General features: G+C 41.3%; 1 protein-coding gene and 1 long non-coding RNA gene across 2 annotated transcripts in view; one reads left to right on the top strand and one right to left on the bottom strand.

Moving 5' to 3' along the window:
• The window catches only part of rnf43 (ring finger protein 43), a 102707-nt gene that overhangs the window by 35098 nt on the left and 41381 nt on the right, over positions 1-26228 (top strand). The gene's annotated exons all lie outside the window — the stretch shown is intronic.
• On the bottom strand, positions 1033-4345 carry LOC116728585 (uncharacterized). Its single transcript, XR_004341000.1, has 2 exons — positions 4006-4345; positions 1033-3898 (listed from the first exon to the last, which is right to left on the bottom strand). It is a non-coding gene; the product is annotated as an uncharacterized LOC116728585 (long non-coding RNA).

Here is a 26228-nt window from a genome sequence, read left to right as displayed (position 1 = left end):
AGTGGAAAAAATATTTTTTTGAAACTCATCCATGCATTTATCTTTGGTTGACTTGAACCTTCAGAGACATAAACATTACAAAGGGTTTAGAGTTGCCTTTGACTCATAGTAACCAGAACACTGATTTGACAAAAATGTAATGTTTATTGCTTGTTTCATAATTGGTGACTGTATTCTGTTTTTATGACGTAAAGCACTTTGAACTGCACGGTTGCTGAAATGTGACATACAAATGAGCTTGACTGGCTCAGAATAGGAGCAACTCTGTCTTTTCCCCATTTTAAATGAAATAGTACTATTTTCATTTTAATAGAAATTTCAGTCTTCTATATTAAGAAATTCTAATATGAAGCTGTGCATTTGACCAATTTTCAGAACAAAACAATCTAATATGTTTTTCAGATGTTGTTTTTGTCATTTTTTATCAAGTGGATAAGAAACTCAACTCAACTGGGAGAATCTAATATTTGTCTACATGTATATTCAATCCGTTGAAGATTCAACAGGATGAGTCAGTGATATCAAAATTTACTTATTCTGAAATCGATCCACTCTGGTTGCTGAGCTACTGGTTAAGTACTGAAAGAGTCAGATTTTTTGGTATGTTAGTGCATCACACTATTTACCACCAACCGACAGCATGTATGTCAGTTTTTTTTAAGACCTATACTTTGAGTGTATAAATAAGGTTAATTTTGCAATCTTTTCACTTTTTGTTGGACTCAAAACTACGATTTTTAATTTTACGTTACAGTCGTTGAACAAAAATAGAATCAGTCAAAACCAGAATCTGAAGGGAACCAGAAATTGTTTTTTTGTCTGGAAAGCCGTATTCGGTGCACTTCTAACTGAGAAGTCCAGGAGTTACGGATCCATTAAGTGACAATTCATCATGTAAATGTCACCGTGAGTGTCTAGCAGTTGGTCAAACTTCAGACTGGTGACTTTTATCAAGAAGCATACAGTAATGTGTGTGTATATAGATATATCCGGTAACACACACTCACCATAAAAGAGAAAGTAGGAGTGGAGAAGGCTTCACACCAAGCTTTATTATTCCTACAATATTACGATTAAACTGCAGTAAATATAACTATTTTTAAAAAACTCAAATTATTGCAAGAGTAGAAATATCCTCTATTGTCCCACAATGGGGAAATTTGTGTGCAACAGAAGCAAAGTGACAGGCAATAACAGCAAATAGACCCACACAAAGATAGAATACAAAAATATACACACAGAAAGAGTAAAGAATTTAAAAAAAAAAAAACATTTGAGTGGGCATTTAGCTGCGATTACTTAACTACTTAGTGGAATAGTGTTTAATTGATTGGATAGTTCTGAAAGGTTAGACCCCCGTTAATTATACAGGTAGAAATTGTTAAAGCTGACACAATGGGACTTGTGTAAAAAAGAAATATATTGTGTTTTCAACTACAGAACAGAACCAAACCACAGTTTGCACATAATCTAAATTACAAGAGACGAGCTAAAATATATATTGCCAATTAAACTGCTCTGCAAAACAAATGGTGTCTCAGTGGATGGCAATTTGAGGGAAAAAGTTTCTTAAAAGGTGTAAAAATGTTGTAAAATTATTGCTTAGCTGCTGCCTTACACAATAAAACAGCAAGAAGGCCAAATTCATCTAGTCATCCAGAAAAAAAGGTCTTTATTTCAAGTGAAATAATCTATAAGTAGAACATTACATAAAATCCTGTTGTACCAGTTTTTTATATGTTCTGTGTTTTAGAACTAGCGGTTTATGAACGTAGCTGTGATAAAAAAAAAAGATTGCACACAATGGTGCAGTGAATTATATAAATTATAATGAATTGAAATTCAGTTTCTAACATAATTCCTCTTACATAGTAAGAAATGTTTTGAGAGTTTCCGAGTTGGACTTGAAGCCTGCATTGTGGCAAAATATTGGATCTTTTTGTCAGAAAAAGACAAAAGACGTGTAAAGATTACACACATTTGATGCACTCGAAAGCGGTGTGCAGCTGCTTGTTATTAGTGCTATTTAGATTGAGAACTGGACATTGAATAGGCCCAGACAGCAATAACGCCCAATATCTGGCGCTTCAAAGATGCACGTAGCAGTCAGATTGTCATTAGCATTTTTTGATGATTATCAACAAAACCGCGGTCCTGATAAAGCTTTGAAGCTGCGTGTCCTGCTTCGTTGATCCATCAGAAAACACAGAAACAGACTGTATTAGCAGTGAAGCTCTGTTTTCCTTCACACATTTGTTTCAATCACATCATGTGCAACAACAAAATGGTATTGAAACGCCTGATATGCTCCTGCAGATAGCGGGCATGGTTTCATTATGGGATGTAAAAGGTTGGATACGTTTTGGCTCGCGCAGAGCATACCCGGCATAGCCAGAAGAAAGCAAACCCAGATTTCTTGAATGTGATATGAGCTGCTATCAATTCTTGAGTCTCATCCATGACGGGCCGCATACTTCTCCCGCTGTAACAAGACGCTTTACTCTATACAAGCGCCATCATTCATCTGCCATAGGATAATATTTGCAGGGAGAGGGTTTATTGAGAACTCCTTCAAGGAGATTTCTGTTTCTTTAGGAATATTAATTGCCTCCCCAAAACTTCCCCTACTTTCCTTTTTTCTCTTTTGTCAGAGATAAAATTGGCTTTAATGACTGGACGCGATTGTTAGGGCGATCTGTCTGCATGCAGCTGTGGATACAGATTGAGTCCAAGATGGCAAGACGCCCATCTTTGGACTCAGTTTCTTGGGAGAACAGGGCCAGTTCACTGGACGTGCTTGATGTTGCGACTGACAGACAGAGGACAGCTTGCTGTATCTCTGGGAAAGCAAAATTGCTCTCCCAAAAAGACGGGGCAGCTTAGATGGGAATTCTTTGACAGAAAACACTGAAGAGCAGAGCCAACATAGACGAGGATTGACTTGCTCTACTTAAAGTGAAAGTAACTCCGCGCTGCCTCTTTGTTGCCTCCCTTGATGTTCCTGTTTCCATGAAGTACAATCTGCGTGTAAGGATTTCCAACAGGAGGATGTGACAACATCAAAACAACAACGTAAACTCAGGGTTAATCTGAGGGTTCCTCTGTCCCCACTGTCGCTATCGGAGCCCATCAGAGGGTGCTGACAGACAAAACACTCTTATCATTTTATTCCTGTGGGCTTTCCTTGTAGGTTTTAATTTTTGTAAATTATCTCAAACATTACCTGCAGTTCAAAAATCCCCGGATGGGCAGATGATGAAAGGATATTAAGTTATTATACCTCTTGATTTTTAGCATTGTGTCATGTCACAACGGCAAACGTCAATGTATTATTCTATGATTTCATGTGATTTACCAACAATTAACTTAAAGTGAAAATTCAGTTCAGTTCAAAAATACTTTACTAATCTAAAAGGGAAATTAAATGTAACTGATATTATCAAAGGTTCTTCAAAGAGTCATTGTAGACCCTGATGGCTATGGGCAGGAAGAATCTCCTATAGCAGTCCGTTTTACAGTGGTGCTGAAGAAGCCTCTGACTGAAGACACTCTGTTGTTGTATAGCAGTCTCATGAAGAAGATACTAAAGGTTGTCTGTAATTTTCTTGTTTTTATGAAGAATAATTCTTTGTATTGTCATCTCCAGAGGTTGTATACACTAGTTCAAAACCAAAACAGAGCAGGACAAATTCATAATAAATGATCACCTGGATATATTTTTTGTTAAGTCAGCAGTGTTCATCAGTTTCTTTTTGTTTGACGGGAATAAAACTTCTGGTTTGTGATGTTTTCTCTTATTTTATTGCGTAAGAGTGAGGAAGGGATAAGGAACGAACGTGCCATTTCCATGCCCCCATGTGTTCAACAGCATAGCAGAGTCGGTGTACGTGGATAAAGGCTGTGGATGAAAGAGGACAGATTACATATTCAGTCGTCCCATTTAGAGGAAGCGAAGCCTGCACAGATGCCCGTCGGGAACACGCTCACGAATCATAGATTACTCACAGGTGCAACTGTAGAAGACACATGGAGCCCTCCATCTTCACCCTGCGTCTGCGGCGTTCTCCATAGCTTCTTTCTTCCTGTTGCGCCGTTGCAGATGCTTGTGTTTCGCCACCTTCAGCCCTGCGTCTGTTATCGGCGGCCTTTATCGGTCCGGTCACGGCGCGTTTCGGCACGTACTGCCTTTGTTTCTTATCGCCAACCTGCACAGCTTATCAGTCCCGCTTTTATGCGCAGGATTTTTCTTTTTTTTCCCTTTTGTCTGCTGTCGGCAATCTTTTATATCCCCACAGTTGCTCACAACAACTCCACTGCAGGAGAGTTCTCTTGCAAGGTCAGTAGTGTTTTCTTTTTCTCTGCCAAACGGAAGCAGGAGGGGCTTATAGAGCAGGTGATGTCATGAGGCACGCTTGGTGAATTCTCCGATTTTTTGCGTCATCATTGTAGACGATACATTATACACTTTCCACAAAGTTCTGCAACTTATACTGCAATTCATTAGCAACAAAAATGTATACTGATTTTAGAAAAGTTATCACTGTTGAATCTAATATCAAATAAACTCCAAAGGACAAATTTTACTGTATTTGAGCCAAAAGGCTGCAAATGGTTTCCTGATCTTTATATAGACCGCATGATAACAAAGTCACCACTGAAACGGCTTCAGTCGTGACATTATCTGGCACATGTACTGCCTCTTGAAGGCAGAGATTGTGCATTAGCTCAAGATAAGCTCTCTTGTTGACTTTATGCGGTGGAGTGCAGATATGTAAACATAATGAAGGGCATGGTCAGCGACCTCACGGTGAAGAGAAGCCAAGAAGCCTGCTTGCTGGGAACAGCGCAGACATACTTTGGGAAGTGTACCCAAGCCAGAGTTTGTTCCTCCTTCAGGGCACCTGTGGTTAGTGATTCATATTTGATCTGCCTATTTGCTCCCCATCCCACCTTCAGCCCAATTGGCCTGAAGGAACGTAGACGGCTCGTTTCTCAGCGGCTCCACACCAAAGAGCTCAGCACATCAGCTGTCGCAGGTTGGAGCCTCAGGCATAACCCGTTGCGTGCAAACCACTTCAGCATCCAAATTAGCTTCTAAGAAGGAGTGACAAGCTGTACCGGATAGAGAGATACCATTTGCTATAAACATTTCAATCAATCAATCAATCGATCGATCAATCAAGTGTATTTGTATAGCACATTTAGGCAGCAAGGCAGTTCAAAGTGCTTTACATTATGAAAACATAAAAACATCATAAACACGTACAGTCACCAATTGTGAAACCAGTAGTGTCATCATTAAAATCATCAATACACATCAGATGTGCTGGTTAATGTTCCAGTTATAGTGGGTCAGAGGTAAAGCTAACCAGCTGGGTTTTAGCCTCAATTTAAAGGAACTCAGCATTTCAGCTGCTTTGCAGTTTTCTGGAAGTTTGTTCCAGATTTGTGGTGCATACAAGCTGAATGTTGCTTCTCCACGTTTAGTTTTGGTTCTGGGGATGCGGAGCAGACCAGAACCAAAAAAACCCCAGAGAGATCTGGAGGGTTGACATAACATCAACAGGTCTTTGAGTTTGGTCCTAATCCGTTCAGTGATTTATAAACTAACAGAAACATACATTTAGCTCTTTTGTTGTTCGCCATAACGCCTGGTTAAAAAAAGATTTCCATTTTGACTGTTTTAGCTTCTCTGGATTGTTTTCCGTCTTGTTCTTGTTGCGTCGGAAAGTGGTGTGGGTTTTGGGGATGGATGACTCCTCCAGATGATCCGGTGTGTAGCTGGAGCAGCAGCGCAGCTGGAATTGTTATCTCTTTTGATATCGGGACCACATGTAATGTGGAAAACACCCGAAGCCGGCCCCACTTCCTCCTCGAGCAATTGGGGTTTCACATGCCAGTTGGCTTTTATAATCCCCCTGGAGATTTGTAGTTCATTTTGCAGAATTCCTACTTAGCTATGTAAAATATTTCCCCTTTGCCATCAGAACTGAGAGAGGAATCCTGGATTTACGTTTTGTTTGTTGGTTTGTGCATCTTGATATTAGATTAGATGCGCCTTACCCAACCGCCTTACTTTAACAAGATGCTTCTTAGAAGTGAGCAGAGGGAAGGAAGTGCTTTAGATGTTATTGCCTGTCTACCCGGAGGGGCTGCGTGTTGAGACACACCCTCCCTTCTCCCCTCTTTCCCTTTCCCACCTTCCCTTCACACCCCTCGCACTGATCTACCGGCCCATCCGTCTCTCCTCAGGCGAAAGTTCTGTCTCCTTTGCCAGAGCTGTCTGGCCTGTGGGACCATCGTAAAGTGACAGACACACCTTGCCTGTAAAAACAGAGTAAACATCACAGCAGTGCTCCGAAGCAAAGTACGGTTTTCTCATGCTTGTGTAACTGTGACTTTCTGTGGATAAGCCTTTAGCTTTAGAATGTGAGAAACGGCAAGAATAAGGACAATTTTAGTGATTTTTTATTTTTGTCGTTGCTCTCAGAAATGTGAAACATCGTCAACATCAAAGTACCTTTGAAAATACCTATAACAATCAATGCCAAAAAGCCTAGATATAGATAATTTGGATATAGTTATTAGTCAGTTTGTGATATATTGATAAACTGTTAATATTCTCTGTCTTATTGTTTCTACCATTGGGATGCCAGAGAAAGGGTCAGCGTTTTTATTTTTAGTCTATTCTCGTATTGTTTTTTCTTGTAAAGAGGATGAATGCTGACAAATAAAACACAATAATATTATTACTGTTATTATTAGAGTAACCTGAGTTTTCTCCTGTTGTTTGAAGGATAGGGAAAAGCTATGGCTGCCCCCCATCTGTTATCGCACACTGCCAATTTGCTGGCTGCTACACTTTTCTGTCTTACAAAAAAGGCTACTTCGCCTGTTTCAAATGATTTCTTTTGAGAAAAAACACAACCAGTCAGAGCATGGGAACTGGGAAAGAGCCACCCAATTCAGTCAAACTACCAAGAGACATTTACTTTTGTGTTGGCATGATTTTATGTCCTCCTCAGTACCTCCTTCTTGTGGCGTTCCACAGGGTTCGAGTTTAGGCCATTTTCTATTTTTATCTATTCTTCCTTTTAGCTCTACTCGGTAGAAACTTGTGACGTCCTTTCACTGTGACGCAGACGATTGTCAAGTTTATATCCCACTGTTGAGATAAAGCCTGTTTTGATCTGATGCTCGCTATGTTAAGGTCTACCAAGCTTTCTGTTTTTCAAACATACTTCACCAGCTCTCTCTCTGCTCTCGTTGGCTGCCTAGATTTCAAAGTTCCCTTGAGTGTCTCACTTTTATGGAAAAATATAAATCCCACAAAAAGCCATAAAACATAAAGTCCAGGTTAGCACCTGCAGATGTGGATCTGAACCAAGCATTCTACATTTGATCACAAAAGAGTGAAATATTCAATAAAAAATGTCTCACATGATTAGCAAATATGTAAATCCTTATAATAAAAGTGTGTGTTTTCTCATAGTGGAAATGTCATGCAACTTGTTGCCAGATGCCCACACTAATGATATTGTACTGTTTTGATAGCTGGAATGATGTGTTTACCTGGCACCTTGGAGAAACATGTGTATAAACTGTTTCTGTGCCAACAATCACAGAAAGTCTAGGTACTTGACTTCACGGCAATACTGCTGAAACTTGAACTTCCCTATCAGGATGACTCACTTCAGACTCAGCGTTAATAATCTTGGCATAGTGACAGCATGACTAAACATAAGCTTGAATCACACGTCTGCTGCTATTAATTTTACTGATTGTCTTGAGCTCAAAGACTGGTCCGAATAGCAAAACACATTAAGCCGACACACCTATAGATTACAAAATGAATGTTGAGCATTAGGCAGAATTATCTCATCTGCAATAGCTGAACCTGACTGAACTGAATGGATCAGATCCTATGATTGCATACAGTTAAGAAAACCAAAATGAGTGGAGGATCTTATAACATGATGTTTAAAATAATTGAGGGACTGCTACTATAGATTGTACTACTATAGACTATAGTTTGTTGGTTAAAGCGGGCCACTTAATTTTAGGCGTTAAAGGTAAAATAGGATTGTTTGAACATAATGTGAACTGTGCTAAAACACAGTTCACATTTTGTTCACTTTGATTTTTTTTTTTTTTTTGCTTAGAGACACATTATCATATTCTCATTTTATCATTGACGATCTTGTTTTATCTTAATGTTAAATATGTGGTTTCATTTGCAGCATGCAATGTTCATCAACCCCACAACTGACTCAGAACCTCCTCAGACAATCGAAGCTCGGAGGGCGTTTCTCACTGCTTCCCTGCAAAATGCCCATCAAATCCGGAGTTTAAACAGCAGTAGACGTGTTTTTGTCGAAACACCTTCAAATGATATGATTGTTCAGTGCATGAATAAAATTAAAATATCATTAATTATTATTAGTAGTATTATTAAAATTATTAAGTCATTAAAGTTTATTAAATTTTGAAATTGTTGACTATCTGTTCACTGTTTCAGTTGTGGTGCCATTATCAGTTGACAGCACCACAACAAGACGCAAACATTTGTTGAAATATCATCTTTGGAATAATGTCTTTGCTTTAACATGTTAGAAAAAGTTTTACACCGATTGCTTATAACATGAAGACAAAGGGTGTGACGTTATCTCTCTTCCAAATAAGGTTAATGAAAAAACAGTAATAGCTTGAACGCTTAAAAAGATGCTAAACGTTTTTGAGTTCTTTTATTTTCTATTAAAATTCTTAAAGAGAAATTGGATTGGCTAAAATCAGTCTTGGCAGGCCATACTGTTTTGTGTTAAAGTTCTACACATCACAGGATACCGTTGGCTGTAAGATGAACTTTAGATGTTTTTGAAGTCTTTGGTTGCAGTAGTTTCTGTAAGGATGCACCAATATGAAAATTTAGACCAATACTGATATATCAATCCACCTACATTGCTTCTCTGCTTAACCTAAACATCCCATAATCCTATGCTGCATCACTATCAATATCACATGACGGAACAAATACTACATGACCTCTTCGGAAACACAAACAGCAACAAGATGGAAACAAACTTCAGTTGCCAAAATTGGCCCAGTTTTACTTATTGGGTCGATACCAATATTTAAAAAAAAGAAAGAAAAAAAAGAGACAGACAAACATTGGTCGATACCGACAATGATGCGGATATATCATGCTTCCCTACTTTTGATTAAATGTTTTATGGCGATACATTTGACCTGGATATCTTTGTGTTTTTAGCTCACTGACCAAAGGGAAAGAACACATCTAAAAAGTGATTGCTTTGCAGAGTACTCGGTGTTCTGCAAAGAACAGCCTGGCCTGTGTAACTTAAAAAGCAGTTACTTCAACATGCCCTTATTGTCACCTGTCAACACCAGGGCAGATATTTAACGTCAGTAAAATAGCCAAAAGAGCCCATATGAGCACTCCATCTACACTCGATTAAGGTTAATACTACACCCCTGATCCTGTGCTCTTTTATTATCCATTATTATTATTATCCAGTAATGACAGACTGGGAATGGGAATGGGAGGGATGTGACAATCAGGAGGTGGTAGTGCAGTCCTAAGGTCAGCGCTTCTGCTGGTTTGGCTCTGATGTGGTCTACCAGAAGAAAGTTTGTACGGGACGCAGCCTCTGCCACACGGCACCCATTCCTGGAAGAAGCTGGTTCAGATTTACAGCCCACCCACATAGCACTGCAGTGCAGACGGACCCAACCGAGGCGTCGCTGTGCTTTCCCCTCAGCCAGGGGTTTTGATTTTATACGGTTATTTACTGACTTGCTCTGCTATTTTTCCTACTCCTTTTTCGCCGAGTGCAGGTGTACGTTTGCTCAGCCGAGGAGATTTGTTGGCTCGACTACAAAGGCACTTCCATATAAAAAGGAATCAGGCAATTCTGGTTCCACTTTATGGAGTCCCACCCCCCACATGCCAGTAAATGCCACAAACCAAGCCCCTGCAACAGGAAAAAGGAGTTTTCCTTTCATAAGGTTGTTGTCACCTCACGAGCGTTCGTTAGAACATCCTGGATTTAATTAGTGTTACACTTCAGGGGTTTGATTAGTCAGACAGGAGGTGAGGAACACCTGAGACAGGAGAGTCTTTCTTTGAGCCACAGGCGCTTCAGGAGCCAGTTTGACTCAGGTGACACTTAATTAGCCTGTGAAGGACTGTCAGCACCACAGACCCTCCAGTTGACTCCGGTTGAGACGGGATTCTTGAGTCACTTTTCATGCCATATGAGGTCACTCCCTTTTGTGTCCACACACACCATCCTAGAGACACACTCTCGTTGCCGTTGCACCCCGAGGCCCAGGGGGAAGGAGACCCAGCCGAGGAAACGTGGAGGCCTAAAACGCGGGGGACCGCTGAGTGACTCTGGAAGGTTTCCGGATCAGGTTGCGGGGCCAACCGGGTCTGCATTGTGAAGACGAGTCAATCTGTTTGGGTGAAGGGGCCTTGCATCCATCAGGGGAGTCGCGTTGTCTCCAAGACCTCTTCACCCTGCCTGTAGGCACTGTCGAAATTTGAATTCCTTTGTATTAGAGAGGAATGGGATTCATGACTTTTTGACTTGAAATAAGACACCTAATGAGTCAATGATTTATGATGAGATTTTCTCCTGATTTTTAGGAATTCAGGGTTTCCCCCAGTCTATTATAAGCCTGATGGGCCGCCAGGCTTTACTTGGACCCCACCAGGCTTAACATTGTTTGTTTATCTTAAATATTGTTTTTTTTAAACAGTGACAGTAAGACTTTATAGTTGACGCATTGAACTGGGTGTGACCATCCCTACACCTGCTCGTTGCCCACACAAGCTATTTCCAAATTATGATGTGCAACTCTGCATTTTTGTAACTTAACATTTTAACACATCATGGTGGACTGTCCTAGCGCCTCCACCACTGGCCTTATCAGATTTTCTGGGGGAAACCTTGAAATTAATAAGAAATTCTAAAAATTTAGGTTTCATTGGTGTTGAAGTTGAATGGATTTTTTTTTATCCTTCTGAAACCCACAGTACCGATGCCTGGCCCTCCTTTAATAACGTTTTTAGCTGTTAGGCTAAATGTAGATGAAACAATGAGAACTAGAGCTCAATGATGAGTAAAAGAAGTGGTAGTAGTAGTAGACAGAGGTTGAAAGCTCATTTTTAAACACTTTAAGTCTTCTTCACTTAGTAATAACTTCCGCAGAGTGGCTTGATGGTGCCTTCACTGATTAGTAAAAGACTGAATTTTCACTTTCCAGCCAACCTGTCACTGGTTGGAAGTGAAAAAGAAGAAGTAAATCCAGTTGCTGCTCAGTTTCTCTGGGTTTTATTGGGAGCTTGTACTCATTTACTCATTTACGCATTTGTTCTGGGTGTGAATAAAAGTCAGTAATTAAAGTCAGTAATTAAAGTCAGTAATTAAGGAGCCGTGTTCTCTTGTTCACCACCCAAAAACGATCATCGCATGGAAAACTTTCTGTGATCCAACAAAGTGAACTTTGTTCTTCTTCTGAGCATTTGAGAAAAAAACAAAACAGTATCTATCTTCGGGTTTGTAGAGGTTTCCCGTTAGGAGCGGAGAAGAAGGAAAATGAACAGTTGCTTGCTCGTACCTTACCCTCCTCACCACGGTCTCTTTTTACCGCGGGTTAGCAGTGGAGCAGAGCCCGCTTGTGGAATTGTCTAGCCCTTAAATCGCAGACACTATATCCCTTTCCTGCTAAAGTGATTGATCTATTTGGTACCGGAAAACACCAGCAGACCAGCCCTGCCAGGCAGCAAAAGTACCAATTTGACTCCAACCCTGTGATATAAGAGTGTTGTAGTGATGACAGACCAGGCTGTTTTCTGGGCTCCCCCACCTTTCATTCTACACAGCGTACCGAGGGACAACCGAGGATGACTGAGCGACCTTTATAGTTGGAAGCGCTGTACATTTAATGTGCTGCTTGCTGCAGAAAGGCAGCTCGAGTTTTGCTGCCCAAGGCTGGCTAAGTATAGTTAACTCATAGGTGCACAAGGATATTTAGAGAAATAACTATTGTTTACATGTCGTTTTCTCAAAAGTAGTTTGAAAAATCTCAGACAGCACGACTGTCGTGGTTCAGACACTGCTCTGTTAAGTCTCGTCTTCACTTTGACCCCGTTATTGAACTAAATTCTTCAGAGTTCATTCATCGGGCTAGGAACCACGCAGAGATGTTCAAAGGCGCTCAGATTCTTCTGGCACAGCTGTGTGAAAATGAAATCTTCTGACTCAGTGGTACTTGCTTATATCTGTGTGTATCGTGTATACATACTGTTGCCAAGTAGGAGAAAGCGCTTTATGTGTGTTTACACTATACAGAATTTTATTAGTTTACATACAAATGTGTTGAGTAAGTTGCCGGGTTAGAACAGGCATAGGTTATTTGACGGAAATCAGAGCTGTGCCGACAAAGCTTACCATTTGTTTTTGTGTAATACTTTAGATGTAACTTCTGTCTCTGATCGTTTCATGTAGAGGTCGCACTGAAATGTTTTCCCTCCTCTATTATAAACAATTTGATTAATTTATTTATACATCACCCAATAAAAGACACAGAGTTCTAGAAATATTTGGTTGTTTTGAAAGTTTTGCGCTGTCTGCCTTTAGCACAATGAACTTTTACAAGGAATAAGGAGAAAGATGAAAGGGAAATCTGACAAAGTAAAAACCCTGAATGTAAATATACTGTATGCTGTAGCAGTAAAAGAAGACATAATTTATGTATTTGTAAGGAATCTTAAGCTGTCCAGCTGGCACACAGTTAAGCTCAAGATTGATCATATCCCTGGCAGATTTAGACTTAAAATTATTTGCTGCTATTTTGATGATTTATCTTTGGTGATGAGCTCCAAGTCTTTGAAACTGAAAGGTCTCTTTGCCTTCACTCTAATCTTTAACTCCTGCCACAGATTGAAGTTTGGAGTCTTAGTATCACCTCCAGTGAGAAGAAACATGTTGGTAAAAGTACAAGATTGTTTGAAACTTCATTCTGCCAAGAGAATAAATAATGCTCGGCACAAATATAGACTTTAAGCCCTCTAAAATTATAAACATTATAAAACTAAAGACATAATAAAGCTTGGTGTTCCACAGGGATCTGAGCTAGGAACGGTTCGGTGTATAAAGATGAGAAACTGGAGGGTCATTGACCTGCATTCATACAGGATAAAACTGGGTCAGGAAAGTAAACTTTGCCAACTGCAGTGGGAAGTGTCCAGATGTGAATGATCTAAACTCTAGAAATGTTCAAACGTTCCTGGAAGGAAAAAAAACCCGTTCACATGAAGTGGTGTTAAGCGTTGATGTGTTCAGATGAAGTTTTCTGTGAGGTTCTTGATCCAGCTGGATCTTGGGGTGTTTTCACACCTGATAGTCCGGTAGACTCGGTTCAATTGGGGACCAAAATTTCAACATTTGTTACATCTTCAGTTGCTGCGGTTCGTTGTCACACTGCCCTGTGTCAAATTAAACCTCTTGAGAAACCTGTTCCTCTTTTCACCTTTAGTGGCGCTGCAACAAGGTCCACTGAAGGAAGCAACACAAAAACCTCTGAAGATGACACTGAGCTCAACTTCCTTCTTCACAAAATGTAAACCAAAATGGAGCAGTGTGAAATTTTAGTGGTCGTGTGAGCCATTTCTTCCTCTTACACTAGACTCGCGTCTTGATTTTGGTTGTATTTACCCAGAATACCCTGTGTCCATTCACCTATGCATTTGAACCGCACCAGAATTCACCTCAACTGAATCAAGACCTCAGTTTTTGGATTGACCAGAGTTTGCTATTTTGGTCTGCATCAAAGTCCAATTGTACATTCACACCTCCCCAAATGAACCGGACTTTCTGGGCAAAGAAAATTCAATTAAAGCAGACTAAACAGGGCTGGTGCAATGCATGCTTTGCTTATGGTGGAGAAAGCGGTTTCTAGGAAACCCTTACTCGGCCTCAGGTTTATACAGCCTGCCGGTTAAGGTAGGGCAGCAGTGTTTACCTGCCCACTTGAGCGGATTCCTCAGCCAGCTGCCTCAGACGCGGAGCTACAGGCTGCGGTGCCTTCGTGTCTAATATCTACACTGGAGACATTCTTAACCTGATATCGCTGCAGCGCGCTCAACAAAGACATTGAAAGGCCATATTGAAACAGGACTGAGGAGGAGGAGCTGAGGGGGGGTTTGATGAGATAGACGGACCGACTGTAGTCGGAGGGGCCGGAAGCCTTGAAGTGCCATGCCATGACAGAGAGCAGGTGTTAGCCTCTTTATATGTCTCTCTCCCTGGGTGTGTGCGTGTGCAGATATGCATGGCTGACTGCGAGCTCTGAAGCGTGTGCGTGTGTTTTTGAGGAATAAATAGAGCGTGCGCTCCAAGCTAGGACGTTGAGCATGCGCCGAGATGATACACGCCGGGTTTTCGGGCCGCCCGAACGACAACATCGCGACTGGATAAAATTGCGCTCTCTTTGTTAATCAGCACAGCAGTAGGTGATGGGTGGGTGTGCGATAGGGAGATGGAGGCGACTTCAAAGCGCCGTGGCAGCATTCTCTCAGCCCGGCCTGTTTACACTGCTCAGTGAAGTCTGCATTCCACTGTCTCATTTTTCCATGGCATTCCACGAAGAGCTCAGTTCTCCTGGCTGCGTGCCCTACAAAGTTTACCCCTCCCCTCACCCCGGCCGTGTACACACTGTACAATGCATGCATGCTGCTCACTCCATTTGGCCCCTAAAACAAGACAGGACCCAGCCGGATGTGAAGAGAGCATGTTTAGTGGAGGAAATAACTCATGTGCACAGCTGCACCTTGGAATGGTGGAAGATTCAGTTCACCTCTCGTTTTGAGACGAGCTAATGCTAACCTTTGCTTGATCTGGATATCAGAGGCAGGAGATTCTGCTTGTATGGTGAAGTTTGTGTTTAAAAAATCATCAATTTTATGATATTAGGTAAGAAATTAAAGCCTGGGCGAGGCAGTGGTGCAGGGGTAAAACAAACGGAGGCCTTAGTCCTCAAAGCGGACGCCATCGGTTCGAGTCCTGGCAATATGTCTCACAACTTGAATTCTTGTCTGACAACTGTCACATAAAGGATACTAGAGCTGACAAAATCATTAAAAATAGATTTAAAGCCAAAGTTTATTAAATAATCAAACTCAGTTTGGAGTTTGCCAAATGTAGCTGGATAGGGATAATAATACCTTCCTGCAGTTTCCACATTATGACTTCTGTATGTTTTTCAACTGGAAATAACAAAAAAAAACAACAACAAATGTTTTCTTTTTTAGGAAGAGAAAAACATAGGAACTTTCTCTCAACCAGCAGACCAGGAGCGCACAGCAACAAGTGGGGGAGGGGCAGCACTGCATTACTCTATGCCACATGTAGCTGGAGAGAACCGATGCCATTACGGCACTCTCTGAGGCATGTCATTTAAAGGACTTGAGTATTTCTTTGTGAAATTGAAACTTCAGATAACATCATTATACCGGGAAAGTCAAGTTTTTCCAGTTCTCTGTGAGGAATCATTTTCTGGTTCCAATTTTAAAATTTTTTCTAAATATTATGACACATAAAGAAACATGCTGCTGGTTCTGTGATAGAGGAAGACGTTTTGAGTCCAATAGGAAATGCGTTTATACAATTAAAAACATATGACGGGGGCGTGCTGTGGTGGCGTAGGGGATAGCGCGACCCACGTTTGGAGGCCTTGAGTCCTCGACGCGGCCGTCGTGGGTTCGTCTTGCTTTTATCTAAGCTCTTAGATGCAGGTCGATATAATCCGATACTCGTCTGATATCAATATTGAATCGGGACAACCCTAGCCATAACACATAACTTTTTTTTAATGTGCTGTAGGTTCTCTGGCAGAGTGAAAATTAACAAATTACAGAATTCGAAGTTAAATTGTTTTACTCTGATCTCTGGTCGCTCGGTTGTATCTTGTAGCCACCCTGTGGCTAACCCAGACCTGTCCGCTTCTCGTGAGTCTCTGCTGGCTCGTCTTGAAAAGCTCTCAGCGCCTTCCCCGGTCATAAATCAAGCGACTTTCAACGCCTCCCTCTGAGCCACAGCGAAACACAGCAGCAAAAAGGAAAATAGTTAACAGTGCCAATTACAAGGTGTGTTGCATTTTTTATTTTATTTTTTGTGGCAGTTTGCTGATGGTTTGCTAAGCATGTAGGCTGTGCCAAGATGTTGGGGTAAGAATAAAAATAGCACACGCGCACATAAAAAAAAACTGTGTTAGTTTGTATTTACCTCCTTTGTGTGTTTCTGACTGCATCTCTTCGACATCCACTGGTGGTTAAAAGGACACTTGTGGTCTGGACTTTAGAAACGCTGACAGACAGTGACATTTTTCCATTTTCCCTTCCCACTGGATCCTCCCTTAGATCCATTAGAGATCTTCCACAACAGTGTTTCTAGATAATGACATCAGCAGAGTGCTTCCATTTCATTTGGAATCTCCAAACATTTCAAGAATGTGTAGGAGACCCTACACGCTACTCGTTTTGAGTAATCTGTCTAACCCCTTCGTTTTAGGGACAGGTTTTCCCCCGTTGCGTGGAAAATCGGGGGCCAAAGCCGGACGTGTAACCAGCGTCACGTCTTGGCGTGAAGTGTGAAGAGCCGCGCGGCGTATACAGAGTGCATACGTTGCAGGCAGATGTTGCAGCAATCGACTGTGGGAACAGAGGAAGTGTGCTGGAGAAGTCATTTCTGTTTGTCATTTGTTCTGTGCAGATGGGAGGACAGAAATGCCTCCAAGGGTAGTTCAGGAAAATTATTTACTGTGTCAACTCCAACCCCAATAATCAAGCTTAAACGTTTACCTGCAATCACTCTTGATCAACCCGGTGCCAGAGAAGACGGATATTAATTTATTCCGTTAAATCAGAGGCTTATCCAAACCATTACGCAACCTTTTGCATGGGGATACATTTGTTATTGTGCCGCATTCCGTTTTGCAACGAACCTTTATATAAAAGTGGTTTTGTGGGCTGCAGTTTGTTTAGTTCAGCTCGAGTTGAAACTGTTTATTTAATTCAATTTTGGTTTCTTTTATTGGTGCATTCACTGCGTAAGCGCCCAGGGGAGCGTACAAACAGGGGCGTCCGCACCCCTGGGCGTACGCTCTCCGCAAGGGAAAAAAGAAAGTCATGTTGCAAACGCCACACAATGCACTGATCATGACTCTGGCAAAATGACATGCTCTTCTTCAAATCCCAGCTAGCATTAGAAACAACCTCAACCAATGCAAAAATATTCTTACCTTTTCAACCTCAATCACATTACAGTTTATATGTATGTATATTATTAGGATTTAATATGAGAGATTGGGCTAAAATGATTAATCGGATAATTCGTGACGACTCAATTGTTGAAATGATTGTCAATTAATTTAGTAATTGATTAATTGTTAACCAGAGTGTTCACACTACAAAAAGGCCATTTCCTGAAATTACAATATGCCAATACTGTGCAAAAATATCTACATTTTGCTTTTCAGATGCAAAAACTTGGTCTATAATTATGTTCTACCCAAAAATCCTTAAGTGGCCTAGTGGAAGCTTCACCCGGTTCAAATTGTGCAAAATAAATCACTTATTAAGCATCTTTACTGTCCAATTATTAATCAATTAATCCAAAACGTAATCAACAGCTCAGCCCGACACCATATTGATGTTAAGTCGAGCAGAAAGGGTTGAGTTTTTCACATTCTGATGTTGGAGGAAGAATTTTCTAGCTGCAGATGCATCCTTCGCTACAGATGATCGAGCAGCTAATGGCGACACGTGAAAACTGATGTTTACAGACGCTCTCCGTACACTCAGATTGAGATTCAGCAAAGATGCATGGGCAAAAATATCATGCGCTAAATTCGCAAAGCTGGTTGAGACATTGCCGAAAATCCTCCCAGCTGTAAATGCAGCAAAAAGTAGATTCTTAAAAGAAATAATCCAGGCCACACTTTTCATATTTTCATATCAAAAAGCTTCAAGACCACATCTAATTTCCATACCAGTTCACTGCTGTGCTCTACTCTGTGTCAGTTGATCTCATAAAATAAAAATTGATAGTCTTGAAGCGCAACTGGACGTTTTTATGGCAGAATTTAAAAGCAATGAAGAACTTTGAACAATAAGCCAAAACAAAACTTTATAGAATCTTGAGCCTCCGAGGAGTAAACAAGAAGCGGCACATTTCCTTTTCTGCTTAAATGTGCTTTTTCGTCTCCTTTTTATTTTTATCACATTCAAGCAGCACTTGATTACTAAATTCAGCTGTTCGTCAAGATTCTTTATCATCCATTTGAGGTTTTCTCTGTCTTCACTTGCTGCTTTGTGTACAGAGCAGCTCAGGGCCGCCAGTGTTCTGCCCAGGAGCTGTGTTTTGGTCGTTAGCCTTCATCAAAGCGTTTTTAAAGCTGAAGCAGCAAACGTTTTGCTCTCTTTAGAAGCGGTACATTATTATAGAAGACACTTGTTGGTTGGGAGGGACGGGGGCTGGGATTGCATTTCCTAATAAAAGAGAGGATGTTTAATCTGCCCTCAGCGGCGTACTGTTTTATTTTACGTGTAAGTGTGTAAAAAAAAATAAAAAGGGAACTCTCTCCTGTGATGTTCTGCAACATTAAACCTGCAAGTGGATGAACTGCTCTTAAATTTTTTAAATGAAATGTATTTTGACCAATTAGCTTCCCTCATTTCTTTTCCCAAGCTCCATTTTCTGCCGCCACCGTCTGCAGGCCGGGGCCGACTAGCTGTGTGGATGCGGCGCTTGTGTCCACAGGGCAGAGGGATCACTGCAACACTAAATAGTCCTAACAAACTGCAGGGTTACCTAGCCACTGGCTTGTTATGACAGGGAAGTGCTGTGTTTATGTTTAGCTGTGAGCTTTGAAATGTATAGCACTATCCTGGCCTGAGACTGATGGAGAGCCTCAGGTTGTTTTCTTTTTTTTTTTACAGAGTCTATGCTAATGTGTTTGTATATGCTAGGTGTTTATGTTAGGAAGGCCACAGAAACTGTGCATGACGTGCAGCCAAGGCACTTGGCTTCGACTTGTGGCTGTTTCCTCAGAATCCCCACTGCGGCAGACAGTTGTGTCTGTAAAGAAATGTTTTTTTATGAGATTAAGAGTAACCAGGTGCTTACTTTACTGATGATATTTTTTAACTAAAATTCAGAGATATCATCAATCGCTTCTGATTAGTGTTACTAAACTAACCTCAAGACACACGTTGGAGATTAGATTTTTATTTTAGCAGATGCTTTAGTTGTATACATCTGCAGAAATTAGTTAATATAAAATAAAGACTTTTTTTTTTAGTCACTGTGACTCAGATTATTTCTATTTGTTAAGTACCAGAGAACTTGGTGAGAAAATTAGAGACTATTTCAATAACTTTTTTTATAAAAGTATACATGTCAAACTGACTTTAATCATACCGTTCCTTGCTATATTTATTTATATATTAACCTAGCCCACATTTTGTCACATTACAACCATAAACAACTAAGTATTTTTGTTGAGAAGTATAACACATAATTGAAAAAAAGATTTTTCTTATTTATTTTTATCCAGAGTTTTACAGATTAAACAAAATGGTGGTGGGCATCTGAACTGAGCCTTCTCTGATGAAATCGTTTTGCAGAAGCGTCCTTTAACTGCAGTCGCAGCTCCAAGTCACCTAAAAGCCTGCCAACTGATGTTTGTACCTGTTCTTTTTTCCCAAAATAGTTCAAGCTCTGTCGGACTGGACGGAGAGAGCCTGTGAACAGTGACTGTCAGGTGTTGGTACAGATTCTAAATTGACTTAAAGTCTGGACTCTGTATGTTTCACATCTTTTGCAACATCTAGCAGGTTTTCTTCCGTGATAGTCCATCCATCCATCCATCCATCCATCATCTCTGACCCTTCTCTGTCCCTGCTGATGAATTGAACCCCACATCATAATGTTGCCACCACCATATGTCATGATGCTGATGTTTCTGTCAGTGTGATATGCAGTGTTAGTTTTCTAGCACATGTAGAATTTTGCATGTAGGCCAAAAAGTTCAATTCTGGTCTCATCTGACCTCACCTTCTTCAGCATGTTTGCTGGGCTCCAAACATGACTTGTGCTAAACTTTAAATATGAATTTCTATGACTTCTCTTAAAAGGTCTTGAATCCATGCAACAAAAATTAAGGCCTTCAAATGTCTTAAATTCAAAAAGTAAATTGCCCTTAAATACATTATTCACAAATATGAAATTTTGTCTTGTATCTAATCTTGTATATTCCATGCTTTGTTTTGTTTTTCTCACTGAACTTTTTTGGTAGGCAAATGTTTGAGTCGCACGCAAACATCTTCAATACGTTCTGTGACGCAAGGCGATTGGGGCTACCGGTAACCAGCTGCTAACATAGCTTGCTAGCTAGGTAGCTCTTTTAACATGGGTAATTGCAAATTTTTCACCAGTTGTTTGGTAGATGTGCGTACATTTCTGTGGAGTTACGGGTCTAAAATGCCACTCATAATAGTCTTAAAATTTGGTGAAATCTGCAGAAACCAGGCCGGGTGCGAGTTAATCTGCCTGTCATGAGATTCTCTCATCTGTGATTATAATTATTTCTTCATGTCTGGCTTGATAGACTACACAGCATCATGTGTGATATTTAAAGCTTAGAATATTGTTTAAGGACCAACCTCTGCTTTAATCGTCCCCACAACTTTCTCTTTCCTTGAACTGTCACATAAAATCCCAGTTAAATTCATTGAAGTTGTTTGTAATGTGACACACCGTGAAAAACTTCAACGGGCATAAAAACTTTGGTGAGACAACATAAACAATGCGTTCTGCAGACATCCTTACATGCTCGCATATTTTTGCAGGTGTCTCCTTCTTTGTCTGTTCAGTTATAAATATGCAAAACTGCTTTTGACATAATTGACTGAAACGTAACACCCTGAAATAACAAAGAAGTAATATTTGCGGCGACAGCCTCCATGGCACAGGTGCGGCTGTACCCAGCTCCCGCGCCTCGCTGTGCAAAGTTCACCCCTCTTTTTATGCCACGTTATCTAACAGAAGCGAGGGAAACAAGCATGAAAAGGAGGGCCGAACAGTGCAAAAGTGCAGACGGCGAACACTGTGACCCGCTAACACATCCTTTATCTGGTGTTCCAAACAGTGGAAGTGTTTTAATTTACCCCTCAGCCGCCCGTTTCTTCTGCTCTTTGCTCCTTTTCCATCCCTAGGTTCTTTCTTTTCGCTCTAATCCCTTTCATGAAGCAGAGACAGTCTGACGGGCCTGAACTTTGGCGGGGGAGCGGGTGGGTGTGGAGGGGGCTCCTACTTAAAGAAAGCGCCCGGGCAAATTTGGGGTTGGTGGTAATTACCTGAGCTTCATTAAGGGATCACGTTTCCCCCCAAGTTATTCCCTGTGGTAACCGTTACTGGATACGGGGCCGACACTGTTGATAAAAAAGCGGCTGGAAGATGACACTCTCTTTGTTTTGACAGGACCAAAGCAGTAAGGCCTCCTGTTCATTTGTATTTGCAAAGAGAAAAGGGGGGTGAAGGACTCTGATCCCACTTTTCCAGATGCTCCAACAGGGAGGATGTCTGCTCTGCTCCCTTGGCAATCCGCCTTCTTGACCATATCAGCATTAGATGTGTTCAGGATACACATAGATTTCTCACTTAAGAGTGCGTATACGGGGCGTTTTTTTGACACTGACAGCTCAAAGCACACAGGGTCAAGAAAGAAAAGCAAACTTTGGGGATTGGACTCCCAACAACTAGCTATGCGTCAGTCTCCCTTGGAGAAACGCTCAGGAACTTTTTTTTTTTCCACCAGTCGCTCACGCTCGTGCACACGTTCACATTCGCATGCAAGCACATGCTCGGGTGCCTTTAGCAAGAACACGGAGCCGTGCTCTCTCTGCAGACTCTCACACCCTGATGTTGAACGGACTTGTTTCCAAAATGGCAAGGTGGAAAGCGAGGGGTCAGTGTCTCAACCCGCCCTGTCACCTCGGGCTCATTTCTCAGTGAAAACCGTGTGGTGCTGGTTGTTGTAGCGCACACTGCAACAGTAATCCGGGCAACCAGATTGTGATCGCTTTTAGCTATTACATGCGGTTGAGTTGCTCCTTTTTGTAACCGCTTTTCCTGTGATTAAAACAAACCACTGCAAAGTCAGCTTCGGTAAGTTTTGATTAGACTTTCAGAGACAAATTTTAATCCAGACTTCACGGCAAAAGTCATGAACCTCCCATCATTTCTTTATATTCTCCTTGAAAATTCATCCAATCTTTAATAGCGATAGTTTTCTAGGCTTTACGGAAGTCTTTGGCTGATTTTAGCTTTATCTTTATCTGTTATCTTTACCAGGTTTTGGAAAAACCTGGTAATTCATTACTTCCACCTTAATGTGGAAGTAATGAATTGCAACCAACCTTGAGGTTCAAGTTGCCAACTTTGGAAACAGTACATTATGTTAAAGCCACCTTGTGGCCGGATCAGATCATTACATTGAACATTACATAACTTGTAGGCTCCCACCTTTTTACGGTTCAGTATTTTCTAAGGAGCATGACTACAAATTATTTGTGGAAAACACACTTACTCACTGAATGTTTTGTAGAGCGTATCTAAAATTTAAAAAGTAAATTCAGCTCAGGAAGCTGAAATATTTAGGTGCAATGCTACTTAGTATTGGCCGACATTTGAAAAGCAGCCAATCCAGGAGCGCTATTTATTTACCTTGGCGTTGACTGGCTGAAACCCCAAGAAGACCATGGATGTCAGCTTCTACGGTACTGTTAAGATTGTTTCCACGGTGCGTATTGGAGCTGCAGTATGTAACGTTTATAAAAGTGTGTTTTTTTTACATATTTGCTCAAATTATCACGATCTTGTGACAGTATAAAATGAGATAGATAATCTGCAAAAAGATTGATCTCCTCCATCTCATCCCTAAGCTACTCTTGCTGTCTGAAGAAATTCACAGCTCCCGACCAAAAACAACCAATCAAAGCCAGGAGGAGGTTCATAGCGCTGTCAATCATTGTAATGTACTCACTGCTCATTGTGCTAATAGTGGAGAAACAACTTACCAGAGGAAAACTGTTTATCCGCCATCATCGGTGTCCATGCTAACTAGCCTTAGCATTCATGACAAGCTCAGGTGCCTACAGCATAGCAGAGAGCAAGACGGGTAGAGGGCAGAGGAAATGAGCAGCACCACACGGAGGGTGATTGACAGCACCAATACCTCCTTGTTCTGATTTGTTGCTACCAGTTAGCACTGGAAGTACCAGGGGAAGGTGGAGAAGCTAAATTTTTTCACAAATTATCTGTCTCATACCAAACTGTCACATTTCAACTTGGATGTAAAAAAATATTTTAATTTTTTATTAACGTATGTTAATGTGTATTTGGTGTTTGAACTATTAAATTAGACAGGGTTTTTAGAGGAGGTTTCAGGAGTACAGCTTTACCCTACACTTTGCTAATGCCGGAGATCCACTGTAGTGAATTTGCACACCACGACAACCTTTGGAGGATTTGATGTTCTCTACCCAACCCTGGTGTGTTGTATTATTGACCTTTTTTCTTTTTTTTTGCTTAGATTTGGTGTTTCAGGCCCTGTCTTCTCTAATATATTTTTACAAAAAATAGTTTTGAACTTCTGTGCAGACCTCTGTGTTGGTGTTAAAAACAGTTTGTAAATCTTTGTGGTGTGATCAAATGTAGTTTATTAAAAGTTGTGTATTATGTTGAGGCATAATACACAACTTTTTTAACAACTCAGTTTTCATCTGTCTTTGCTTTCATTAAATATGAAATAAAGCCTCAAATAAAATTAGCTCAGAATGTTTAGGGGGAAATCATTCAAGTCTTTGACCATTTGCAGGTTTTCCTTCTTTTGTTTCATTTCAACAACTCTAATGTCGAGTCTGTCGCCTCCTGATGCAGATGTTTGTCACCCCAGAGGTGCGTCAGAAGTGTGTTCCCTGTGTGTGTTCACAGGTTTGCATGTACCACATTGATTGAATTGTTGCTTGACTTCCAGTAACCTGGCAGACTTTCCAGACCCTTAAGCAGAGCTTCTTCGCTCGGAGTCTTGATTCGAGGGATTTCATTTGAATAAAAGAAAAAAAAAAAAAACTGTTTCATTTCGAGGTAGCAGTTTGGCAACGGATTGCTAGAGGAACTGCGACTTGAACAGCTGGTGACAGAGCCTGATGAGAGGTTCAAACTTCCCACCTTAGCTCCGACTGTTACAACCGCCTGGGCTTGGCTCCCTGCTGGCAGCAGATGAACTAAAACGCTTGCACACTGATTATCTTTTAAAAAAAAGAAGAAGAAGGAGATCTGCAGGGCAAAGTCATGGGGAAAAAAATATTATTGACTCTGTACTGCAGCTACTATTTATTTCCTCCTCTTTTTCTTTCCACATACTTGTTTTTGAGGCTGTTAGGTTTTGTTTTTGTTTTTTTTGCAGTTTTTTTTTTTTTAGCCCTGGAATATTTTTGGTAGTCTTTGATTGAGCTGAAAAAGAAATGCCTTTAATCGAGGCTACAAAGGAGCCGAGGGACATGTCCCCGTCGGTTCTGCAACAGATCTAGACAGATGAGGAGGCGGAACGGAGGAGTTTGCATTGTTAACAGTCTGTGGGGAACAGTTTGCGTTGCCTGTGGTTTCTCGTCCCTGTGAAATGGAGACTCAGTGATTTGGTTTCCCAGGCTCTGTTTTTGTCAGGGCCACACACCAAAAAAAAAAAAAAAAAAAAACAAAAACAAAGCCAAATGAAGACATTTCAGACTGTCCTTGTTGCTGTTTATAGTCCAGCAAAGCAGCGTGCCTCGGAGCGGTACGCGGCACCGACGGTGGCACACGCAGAGTGTTCGCAGGGCTCTGATTGTAAGCGGTGTCGATGCATCTAAAATAGAAGATAATGCCTGGTGTAGTTCGAGACGCAAAACATAGGTGGTTGGCCTCAGAGGAAAGCCAGAAGAAAGTAAAAGCAGCCACTCCTTCTGAGCCTGTTTGGCTCAGCATTGGGGTTATTATCTCCTTTATTTGGTGTGATTGCACAGCGTCATGTAGCGACTTGCTTAATGTCACAATGAGATCCAAACAAGCGTCAAGTTAGCCATTTTCCCCAAGCATCTTGTTGATTGTTTTTCTGTTCTAGCATGTCCCACAAATTTACCACAAAAGACGAACAGAGGTCAAGGCATCACAGGAGTAATGTCAATAAAAGTATTTTTTTTTCTGAACTTCTGTTTTGTCAAAAGCCAAGTTCAACTGTGGGCCTCTAATTTGAGCCTAGTAAATGCAGATTGGTGAAGACAGCTGGCAGCGCAGCATATAGAGCAAGCCAGGGGTTCTTTCTGCTCTCTAGCTCGCTGCCGTCACGAACACCGGCCGCCATATTTGAAGTGGTGTATTCAAATTCGTCGTCTTTGTAAGCTCAGCTCAACAACAACTGCTGTCAGGGTGTAGAAAGACACTACAATCCTTTGATTTAACGTACAATAGGTGACATTTGTTTTTGTGCTTTCTCCTAAGATTAGCTGATGGTATTTAACACATGATGTATTAAAATGCATCTTTTCACTTTTACTGCTTCCATAGGAATTCAGACGGTGAGTAGCAGCCAGGTGCTGCTGTTTTCTGGCCTTTCCTTTTATCTTGCTGTCCCAGTCTGGTTTTCCAAGTCTGTTTTCCGTCGTGTCTCCTCTCCTCTCCGCTTCCTCCCTCCCTCCCTCCGCCTGACAGACATGCACCAGCCTTTTGCAGCCCATTACGTCAATTCCCCAACCCGGGGATGCCAGCTGTTGATGTCACCCCTGGGTCTTTTTAAGTTGGAGATTTCCGCTGGGCGAGTTGAGGGGTGGGAGGGAGGGAAGGGGTCCGCAGCCACATGAAGAGGGGCAGAACCATTCTGGACTAGGCCAGGACCGTAAAACTGGAGTGTGGGTGCGCCCAAGGAGTCCAAAACAAGAACTGATCAGGAGACGACTTTACTTGGAGAAGTATTCGGAAGGGGGTTTAGGAGCACATTGCTGCCTCTGTGACTCGTGACAGCATGTTTGCGACCTGCGAGCGCTGCGGCTATCCCCCTGAGCTGTTAAATGCAGCCTTTCAGCAGTTACGATTTTCTTCCCTTTC

Source organism: Xiphophorus hellerii, chromosome 11 (genome assembly GCF_003331165.1).
Source record: "Xiphophorus hellerii strain 12219 chromosome 11, Xiphophorus_hellerii-4.1, whole genome shotgun sequence".
In the NCBI taxonomy this organism is placed as follows: domain Eukaryota; kingdom Metazoa; phylum Chordata; class Actinopteri; order Cyprinodontiformes; family Poeciliidae; genus Xiphophorus; species Xiphophorus hellerii.
The sequence above is the reverse complement of the archived record's forward strand: the minus strand, read 5'-3'. Positions and strand labels throughout refer to the sequence as shown.